Source organism: Centruroides vittatus, unplaced genomic scaffold, assembly GCF_030686945.1.
Source record: "Centruroides vittatus isolate TY-2023 unplaced genomic scaffold, ASM3068694v2 contig_885, whole genome shotgun sequence".
NCBI classification, from domain to species: Eukaryota; Metazoa; Arthropoda; class Arachnida; order Scorpiones; family Buthidae; genus Centruroides; species Centruroides vittatus.
In genome coordinates, this window is record NW_027122577.1 from 77,011 (window position 1) to 87,423 (window position 10,413).

A 10,413-nucleotide genomic window follows, 5' to 3' on the forward strand; every position below is an offset into this window, starting at 1 on the left:
TAAGCAGCGCATTAAATATGCAAAACATATTTCCAACAGGGAAAGAAAGAGGAACGAAAAGAAGGAGCAGAGTTTTATTTCGCATCATTAAATTTTGCAAAGGACAATGCAAGCAAGAGGAATGAATGGCTGCAGATTTAATACAATCAGGAATTGCTCTTAATAAGGTAAATCATTCTGTATTCAAAAACTTCCTAGAGAAGAAGTCTATTAGTCTATATCAAGCACTCAATCCCGCATATGCGAAATGTAATTCCTAAGTCTCCTCAGTCACAAAACCTAAAGTTTTAGTGAAAACCAAATATGCAAATATCTGTTGATATGAGGAGATCGTTTTCTTAGTTCAACGACTTACTTTTCTCACGTTGTCTGCAACTGATTACGAAAAATGTAGAATGACTGTGTATTCGCAAGCACAGTGTTGTTTGTAAACTATGAAACTGATGGATGAGATTTCGAAAGTGACTGGCTGATTCGATTTTTCCATCATTTTTTTTTTCGAATTTTACAGGGTTTTTGTATACCTTATGCACATTAAAAAGATAGTTTTACTACTTTTATAGATATTTATAAGTAATTTTTAGACCTTTTTCATGATCTGTCACTTTTTTAGTCCTTTTTAAAATAAAATTTGCACTTCAAGTTCAAAGTTTAATGATAATATTAACAATAATAATAATAATAATATTGAATTTCAATAAATTTTAATCAATCTCCAATTAAAACTTTAACATCGTTAACTTAAAATTTACTCTTATTTTAAGGGTAATTAAAGCGATTTCTCACGAATCTGATAACGGTTGATGAACTTTTTTAAAATGATGACCAGTTTTAATAAACAAAAGATACGACCTCGATTTTCCTGTCGTCCTCTTTTCTCATCTGATTTTAAAGGGATCATGTCTGATATTTTGCGGTTATAAATAATTTAACACATATAAAATGTAAAGTTCTTTACTCAAGGAGCATTGGACTGATGATTCTTCCTTTAAATACCTGTTAGGAACAACTTACCACACAACAATTTATTTTTGACATTTCATTAGAGTCCACATAAACTAGAAACACATAATAAAAACTAGGATCAAAAGAATATTTTTAAAAATTTAAAGGAAAATTTAATATAAAACTGAAATATTATATACATTAAAATCTTTTAAATTGAAATTTTTCTATTTATATGTAAGAGGTGCATTTGCTTGTGCAAATATACATAAGAAATCAATCATAAAGACTTTCTAATAATAATTGTTTGTAAATCCAAAAGTATTTTCTATTAAATATAAAAAGTCATTCATTTTTATTTAAAATTGAATAATAATTATAATAATACAAAAATTTTATATTAGATATATCTAATAAGATTAAAACTTAAAAAATAATAAGAACTTTTTAAACAGTGCTTTAATGCTTTAATGAAGTTGAATTGCTTACAATGAGCTATCAAACATCATTAAAACATTGTTAAATTAATTATAATAATTAACTTAGAATGAATTTTTTCTACAACTCAATATATTAACATACACAGTTTCACTTTTCATTTGAAGTATAGAAATAAGAAGGAAAGAGTATCATTGTATTAAAGTAAAAATATATATTATGCGTTTAAATTTATTTCAATTTGTAAGTCTTAAATCAGTAAATAAATAAGAAAAATTTTATAATTTAGAATTACTTTTTTTTACTTTTATAGTAATAAAAGTATCTGAAATCTGATAAATCTGTAGTATTAAAAAATAAAATAAAATGTCTATTGTTTCATTTTATTGTGATAATATTTTAAGTGTGACCTGACAATGTAGATTTATATAATACTATAAAAACTATAATGTGATACCATAACTATAAATTATATTCAAATGTATAGAAATATTTAAATTAATAAAAACAAAAAATTAAAGTAGATTAATAAACGAATCCAAAACGTCTTCATTTTTTCTAGTGTTTTAAATTAATAATCAACAATATCTGAATTAGTAAAATAATGATGGCAAATTTTTTAATTCAGTTATGTAATGAAGACTTTGCATGCATATTTTGAAATATACAAATGAAATAAGCAAATGTTTTGTTATAATAAACAGTATCTGTTGTTTAATATCAGTTTTTAAGAACATCTGTAATTTATATATAATTTCACTTAAAGTATTGTAGTAATGAACAAATATTGTCGATTTTTTGTCATGCAACTTTTATCTGTGTTTTATACATACATAAAATCAAATATACTAATACACTATATACTAATTTACTGTAATATAAATACTATTTACTAATAAACTTACATTCTCAATCAAGTTTTTATTCCATTTTTCAAATAAATATTTTCTCTAATTCAATTTTTACAGGATTAAAACTATTATATAATGATTTAACTTATATCATTCAGTTTTAGATAGTTAAATAAGATGTAATATTTTCTTATGTATTTCTAAACAGTTATACTTTACGCCCAGTTTATTTATCTATTTATTTATTCGATATATTTAAAACATAAAATTATATTTAATTAATGTTCTGCATGTAATCCCATATACGAGGTATACATTTTACAATGATGAAACACTTAAAATTCAATTTTAAAACACTACATTTTAAATTCTATTAATTATATTTATATTTATAAAGTTCAGATTTTCAATTAGTAGCCTAATATGGTTATTTTGATCTCAAACAAACTGCATTCATAAATCATTTCTCCTCTAGGAGAAAAAATTTTCACGATTTTTAAAACAAATATAAAAGTTATCATTGTATCATGTTTATTCCAAATTGTATAAATATTTCTATACTATTGTTTTCCTAAGTGCTTCACTTTCCTTTGTCATCTTTATCATGAAAATTCAGCATTAATAATTGTGTTTGACACTGTAGACTGAATTATCAGGACTTTGTTACACTAACCGAGTTTAATTCTAGCTCACTTGAGATCAGTCACGCTGAAGAAATTAATCATTATCAGATAGTTCAAACCCACTGGAAATCGATGAGAAAATTTCGAATTTTCTATTACCTAAATTAATGGAAGAATGCTGTGGTGTGCTATTTTTACCTGTTACTTTAATATTAGTTTTTACCCGAAGTTCACCTGAAATGTTGAATTAATTCTTGAAATGAATTTCTCGATTTATATATTTATTAAAAAAAAAAAAAAAAAAAAAAAAAAAAAAAACACCGATGCCAATGTAAAGCGAAAGCAGGACAGATCAAAGACCGATTTTCATAGACAATTGAACTCCAGAGAAGCTTTCGTGATATTTAGGAAACTCTACGCATAACTATTGCTTTTCTTTTTAATAAAAATATAAGGTCAAAGTATACCTAGGTAACCCAAATGGTGGCGCTATGGCCGCGCTTCCGACTGTTCGTGCTTCCGACTGACCTCCCGGAGGGGAGCCGCCGGCAGGCCGCCGTGTGCTAAACGTCACTAGTTATTGATTCACGGTAGTTATTGAACAAAAGAAAAATAAGGAAACGTCTACTAAAAATATAGTTAATTTAATCTAACCTAACCTAACAGAAGCGCCGCCATTGGGGTTACCTAGGTACGCTTTAACCAAATATTATTTATTAATGAACATTTTATGATAAATAATTTCAATAATTTATCCTGTATCTCATTGTCGTTCATAAAACCTCAATTATCAGTGGAGTATTAATGTGGTGATGGAAATGCAAAGGAAAGACATCTGGAAAATTACTAATTTAAGGTTTAATAAAATTCTTCAGCACATAGTCACAAAACGAGTAGTCAATCGGTCTCTTCTCTAAGCACATACAAGTGTCAAGTATCACTCATCCCCTGTTATGTTGCTAGTCCCATTGTTTCTAAGGAGAAAAAACAAGAAAAGTTTCTAATAATTTTATTTATTTTTCGAAAAAGGTTAAAAAAATTTAATTTCATGTTTCTGGGAAGTGTTTTTCTTTAGAATTGCAGTAACGTCGCGAGCCAAATATATCTGGAAATTATATACAAGATATATTAATAACGCAAGTATCCTGTTCCGGAGACAACGTTCACCGAAAGTGCAACAGGAAATTGACAGCTGACATCCAGTAAAAATTAAAATTCATCCGATACATATATCTATGCCATCTATAATTAAAATAAAATTAAGTCAAAGATCACAGTGCAAAGACCAGTGTTTCCCAACCTTTTTGTACTAGCGGCGCACGAACAATCATGCAAAGGTTGGGGTCAGTGGCGTAGCGTGGGTGCAGCCGCCCGGGGCGGAGGAAAATTTCGCCGCCCCCTTATTTAGGTATCTCGATTCAAAAGACTAAAATATACAGTAATTCTAAAGAACTTTTCGGCAAAGAACAATCGTCAATATTGTGTATTGTACAGGTGTATTGTGTATTGTGTATTTATTGTGAAATTCTGCCACCCCCTAAAAGTGCCGCCCGGAGCGGGCCGCCCCTGCCGCCCCCACTACGCTACGCCACTGGTTGGGTACGATTTACTGTTATATACCAGTATTATAACAGGTTAATCGCGGAGCTCTCTCTAATACCTTCTCTACGATAGCCGGCTGTTACAAACTTCTGAAATATGGTCGATAACACGTTTTATTATGTTTTAATTTTTAAATAAATGCATTAATTCATCTTGTGGCACATTTAAAACGGCTTCGTGATACATCAATATGCAGTGGCTCAACGATTGAGAACTACTGTACTAGAGGTTCTGTTCTGAGCCTCTTTAGCAGCCTAATCCCGGGCGTCACTCTTCACATTCGGGTTGCAATTGGTATTTTTTTTTTATGTGAATATGATTATATTCATAAATATTAATTAAATAACTATAAATAACATTTTAAAAATTTAACCAAATAACCGACGGTAAGACAAAAGAAATGCTGTTATATAGAGAGAAAGTAAAAATGGCGATCCAGCAAAAATGATCCCTCCCAAATTTTTACATTTTTAGACTTATGACACCTTGAAACGTCGAGAAATGCAAAAAAATCGGGGGTAATTTCGGTATGTATGGATATTAGTGTGCAAGGGGCACGATTTCGTTCATCCTGTTTGAAGCTTAATAACTTCTGTGCTTTTTGTCAAAAATTTCTGAAATTTTGCTGGAAGGTTTGTTTATTAGGAGAATTGATGCTATTAAATTTTGGTGCTTAAAGGTCGAGGGAGTGGAGAGATAATGGGAATCGTGTCATACCTCCAGTAGGATCGGATTTAATGACGATTTACTCGTTATTATCATTTACATTTTTTTTTTTTTTTTTTTTTTTTTTTTTTTTTTTTTTTTTTTAATAAATCTCATCTCTATTCTCAAAATTAAGCTTTTTGCCATTTTAGGTTAAAGTTTACCTAGGGAACCCCAATGGCCGCGCTTCCGGTAATCTCCGGTAATAGTTAAAAATATAACAGGTTTTTAAAATAAAATATGATAACAGATGGCGCCACCAAACTTTTAAATGTTACAGGAAAAGTTGAGTGGCTCGTTGGGGCGCGGCATTTTAATAGGTAGTCTGCGGACTATCGCCGAGGGATTAGAATAAATGAAAACTTATAAACTCAAGCTATTACTTACTCAGCAACTATACTGCAAATTCTCATTTCCGACGGTCTAGAAAACAATTCACAAAATATAGCAAGCCATAATCATAGACCAAACAACCATCAAATTCATTGTTGTCATACTAAACATGTCACATAAAAAATTCTTGAATGACATATACCAGCGATTCCCAACCCGGGGTACGCGATAGGTTGTTTAGGGGTACAGAAAAAAGTTAGTTATTATGGCAGGAAAAATAATATGTATCACAAATTATTAGTATTAAAAAATTATTAGGTAAAAAATGTTCCTTGCAACAATCACAGACTTTATTATACATTTCAAAATGCAAAAATAGAAATAAAAACTTGTGCTGCCGATTGTACAATGCAACAGATCAATAAATGTTGCGCAGTCAGTCAATGGTAGTGGGGATACCATTATGTGTGATTAATGATTATGCTACGGACTTTTGATGGTGGGGTGTGTTACCGTTATTATTATTATCTCTCAACAATATCCCCACGTGTTGTTTGAAAAAGTATTTTTTTGTTTATAAAAAGTATTTTTTATTGATAGCAAGGAAAAGGGCATAGCTAGAGTGGGTGATCATATTATTAGAGCCACTTGTTAAAACTGACAAATAATCAGTAATACTCTAAACATTTCAATGCAAAATTCATAATCAAGTCTTATTACTATTTTTTTTTTTTTTTTTTTTTTTTTTTTTTTTTTTTTTTTTTGGTCCTAGCAGATACTATTACATTTCAAATTAGTTGATTATTTTATCATTGGCAGCAATAGCCATTAATAGCATGCCATTTTGCGATAATGCTGTCATTCAACAGTTTGTTGCCGTTTGAGTATCATCTGCTTAATTCGTAGTTTTTGTGTTTTAAAAACGTTTTATTGACTTGTTGTGGGGGTAATATTGTTGTTAAAGTATGTAATGTTTAATATGATGTTATAACGCCATTTTATATAAAAGTTGTTACAATTACAATTATGAGCTTTTCATTATTTTTAGGTTATTTTAGTCATGGGGAAAGTTAATGACTTCACCCCTAGGAAAATTATTGAAATTAAAACTCATTTTAAATACTGAGCATTCAAATAGACAAATTGCATCAATTGCAAGCGCTTCAAGGGCTTCTGTTGATAGAATTAAGAAGAAACTCGACACTAATATGGATTTAATTTCGAACCGAAAGGGGAAATGTGGCCGAAAAAACATTACTACACCCAGAGATAAGCATCAAATAAGAAATATCTGTATGGAGAACAGAAAGCCACCTCTGAAATTGTTGGTAAAAAAGATTCAAGATGCTAATATAAATATATCACCAATGACGACTCGTCGTCGTCTTAAAGAACTTGGGCTTGCGTGTTGGCGTCCAGCAAAAAAGCCATGGCTTAGGCCCACTATGATGGCAAAGCGATTGCAATGGGCAAAAGATCACAGAAACTGAACTGTTCAACATTGGGAAAAGGCAAATCTATGGTTTTATACCAAATTATAAATTAAATGCCTTTTTTAAATCATTTTGAAGGTTTTAACGACTCTGCTGATTTTTTCATGTTTGTTTCTCTGATGAGTCTTCGATTCAGAGTTTGTAAGGAGACGAATTAGGGAAAAGTACCGCAATGACTGTATAGTAAGAAGAGTGAAATACCCTCTAAGCATTATGGTGTGGTCTGTCATCAGTAGCCAAGGTACTGGCTGCATGTACGTTGTAGAGGGCACAATGAGACAAAACCAATATATGAAGGTCTTAGACACCAACATGCTTCCCCAAGTTGAGGAATGGGATCCAAATAGTGACTTTCTGTTTATGCATGACTGCTCCTTGCCACAAGGCTAAAAAAGTCACAAAATGCCTGGCAGATAAACAAATTAAAGTTTTGAAATGACCTGGAAACTCCCCAAATCTTAATCCTATAAAAAACCTTTGGGAGCTGCTAAAGAGAGAAGTTTCCAGGGATCTAATCACCAACAAGCGGCAATTGATAGAGCGTTTAATAGAAGTGTGGCACAGGAGTAAAGAAATAAAAAAAAATTGCTTAAAATGCATATGAAGTATGCCTAGAAGAGTTGAAGCGGTGATTGCTGCAAAAGGTGGCTCAACAAAACATTAAACATATTTTTCTACATTTATTTTTAGTTCTAGAAATATAAGTATAAATACCTGATTTGTATTTTTATTTTATCAATAAGACCCCTTAGAAATAAGTCAATAAACAAATTTAGACATTTTTCTTAGTTTCACGCTTTTATTATGGTGTAAGTTGAAAAAATGTACCGGTATTTTTTACGTTGTAGCTCTAATAATATGATCACCCACTGTAGTTTCTCCAGATTTTCTCTACAAGCGGTAATTTTTTCATTATTTATTCAGTATTTTTATTAATTTTTTATTGACAAGACTATGTTTTGTTTATAAAATCGTACTGCCTGCTATGTTACCAACTTAGAGGTATGAAGGAGTACATGTCAAAAGTTGCAATTTGGCACAAAGTATTAGGTGCACAAATCATGCGCGCATAAAAAAAAACCAGACTTGTAGGTACTCGGGACTGAGAACAGAGTCAAAATAAAATTCAAAATGGCGACACTCTCTACAAACAGGCAGTGCGAGATTTGCTCATGCGTTGCTCGTTGGGGAGTTGGAAATGCATGGGGGTACGCTAATGAAAAAAGGTTGGAAACCGCTGACATATACGAACAGCATATAAATCACAATGAATTTTCTGTAGCTATGCTTTAATTTTGATCCTGCACAACTGGTCACCGCTATTATCCGAGTAGGATGCAATGCATCAGCACATAACTATAATACAGTAGAGAGTCGAAAATCGGAATCAATTGGGGACTGGGGTGGTTCAGATTAGTCATTTGTTCCGATTACCAATTATGTACGAAAAAAATATATTAACCTGTCCGATGTTCAAATTTTTCTCCGTTGCGTGTCGCTTCGTGTTGAATTTTCGTCGATTTTAAGCCTAACGAAAATGTTTATAATAATAATCGAGGCTATCGTATCGTTAAAAATTATTTCTGAATTTTGTACAAACAAAATAAATATATTGAAGAATATAAAAACATGAAAATTATACTTTAGAAGTAAATTTAGTATCAGAAACGTTCGATTCAGCACGACACAGTCCGACTGAAAATCGTGCCGATTACCGGCGATTCCAATTACCGGCGTTCTGATTAACGACTCTCTACTGTATATTTAAAAAACGAAAATATCAATTTAATAAAATCAGTACATGAAATAAAAAATAGAAAATATGAATATAAGTAAATAAATATAAAAATAAAAATAAATTATCTTAAAACTTTATAATTAGTGCTTTGGTTTATCTATTTATAATATCCATCTATACCTATATAAAGGAATAAGCATTGAAAAATGTCACATAGCCAATGAGAATCAGACATTTGAAAATGATTTATTTGAAATGAACTTTAAGCATAGATAAAAGTAATTGAGAATTACTTACATTTTATTGAAATCCTCTGAAGATATATTTTATTTCCACCCTTTTATTTGAATTTCTTGGCTCTTTAGCGAACTCATCCCATCCTTGAATGAAATCAATTGTCGAAATGGCTTGTTATGAGTCAATTCGAATCCGCAGAATTTAAATACTGTATTTAGTAATTTTTAAATTTTTCTTCATTGATTCATTTCAGCGATTAGAAGATTTTAAGATTATTTAAAATTTTTATGCATCGTAATATTATTACTGTGTATTTATGTCTGAGATAAAACATAATTTGAATGGATATTATATTTAATTTTTTAAATATGTTTTTATGTTCAATTCAGATTAAGGTGCAAGGAGTTAAAGTTAAGGACGACGAAAGGGTAGGGAAGCCAGAGCCCAAATCTATACAGAGGATCGGATCAACATCTGTATCAGTGGCGTGCCGTCATTGGAAGCGATGGAAGCGCCGATTCCACCTTTCAATGACCTTCCCTTGTATTTTATAAAATATAAATTTTCATATTTTAACGTACTTTGAATTAATTAAAATTAATATTTTATTATAACTGCATTATGTATCTTTTACAAATTTCTATACTACATGTGAAAAAAACGATAAGATTGCTATTGTATATTCGAATAATTCGGTGGCTGAAGGAATGTCGAAACCGGGTCAGTCTCCAATCAGCCAGATTATATAGGCATTAGCACATGCGGTTTACAGTGCACCAACCTCACCCGGTTTAGCTGGTAGAAGCGACACACTCGTAAAGAGTACAGCTTTATATCCCGGAGCGGTTGTGGGCTGTTATCCGCCTGCCTGTCAACTTCCAAGCAGCCAGATTATAGGCATTGGCGCATGCGCTTTACATAGCACAAACGTCACGGTTTAGCTGGTAGAAGCGACTCACGCGTAAAGAGTACGCGACTTTATATCCCGGAGCGGTTGTGGGCTGTTAGCCGCCTGCTAGATATTCGGCCACTCTCAGCGCCGGATCCAATAGGTGCGAGGCCCGATTGAATTTTTTTTGCGGGGCCCCTCAAACTTTAGATAACAAAATTAATTAACTGTTAATTTACATATTGAAATATGTTGGGTTTTTTTTAATAATAATATACCTAGATATTTATTTTTGTAACATGTACTATTTTTAAATATATAAATTTTGACGTGATGCGGGGCCCCTTCAAACGCGGGGCCCGATTGGCACCAATCGCTCCAATCGCCTAAAATCCGGCCCTGGCCACCCTCGCCCGATTATGTGAATCACGAGCAGACTAGATCAACGGCGGGCAACCCGCGGGTCAGCTACGGCTGGCGAAAAGTTTCTATCCGGCCCGCGAGATCTTTAATAGATTATTAAATTGGAAAAATAACTAATTAATAGTTATTTTTTCAA

At 31.5% G+C, this 10,413-nt stretch overlaps 1 long non-coding RNA gene across 1 annotated transcript; it reads right to left on the minus strand.

Annotated features, from left to right (window-relative positions):
* Positions 1-786: 786 nt before the first annotated feature.
* On the minus strand, positions 787-9,156 carry LOC136983784 (uncharacterized). Its single transcript, XR_010882091.1, has 3 exons — positions 9,026-9,156; positions 959-1,058; positions 787-882 (listed from the first exon to the last, which is right to left on the minus strand). It is a non-coding gene; the product is annotated as an uncharacterized lncRNA (long non-coding RNA).
* Between the last annotated feature and the right edge of the window lie 1,257 nt (positions 9,157-10,413).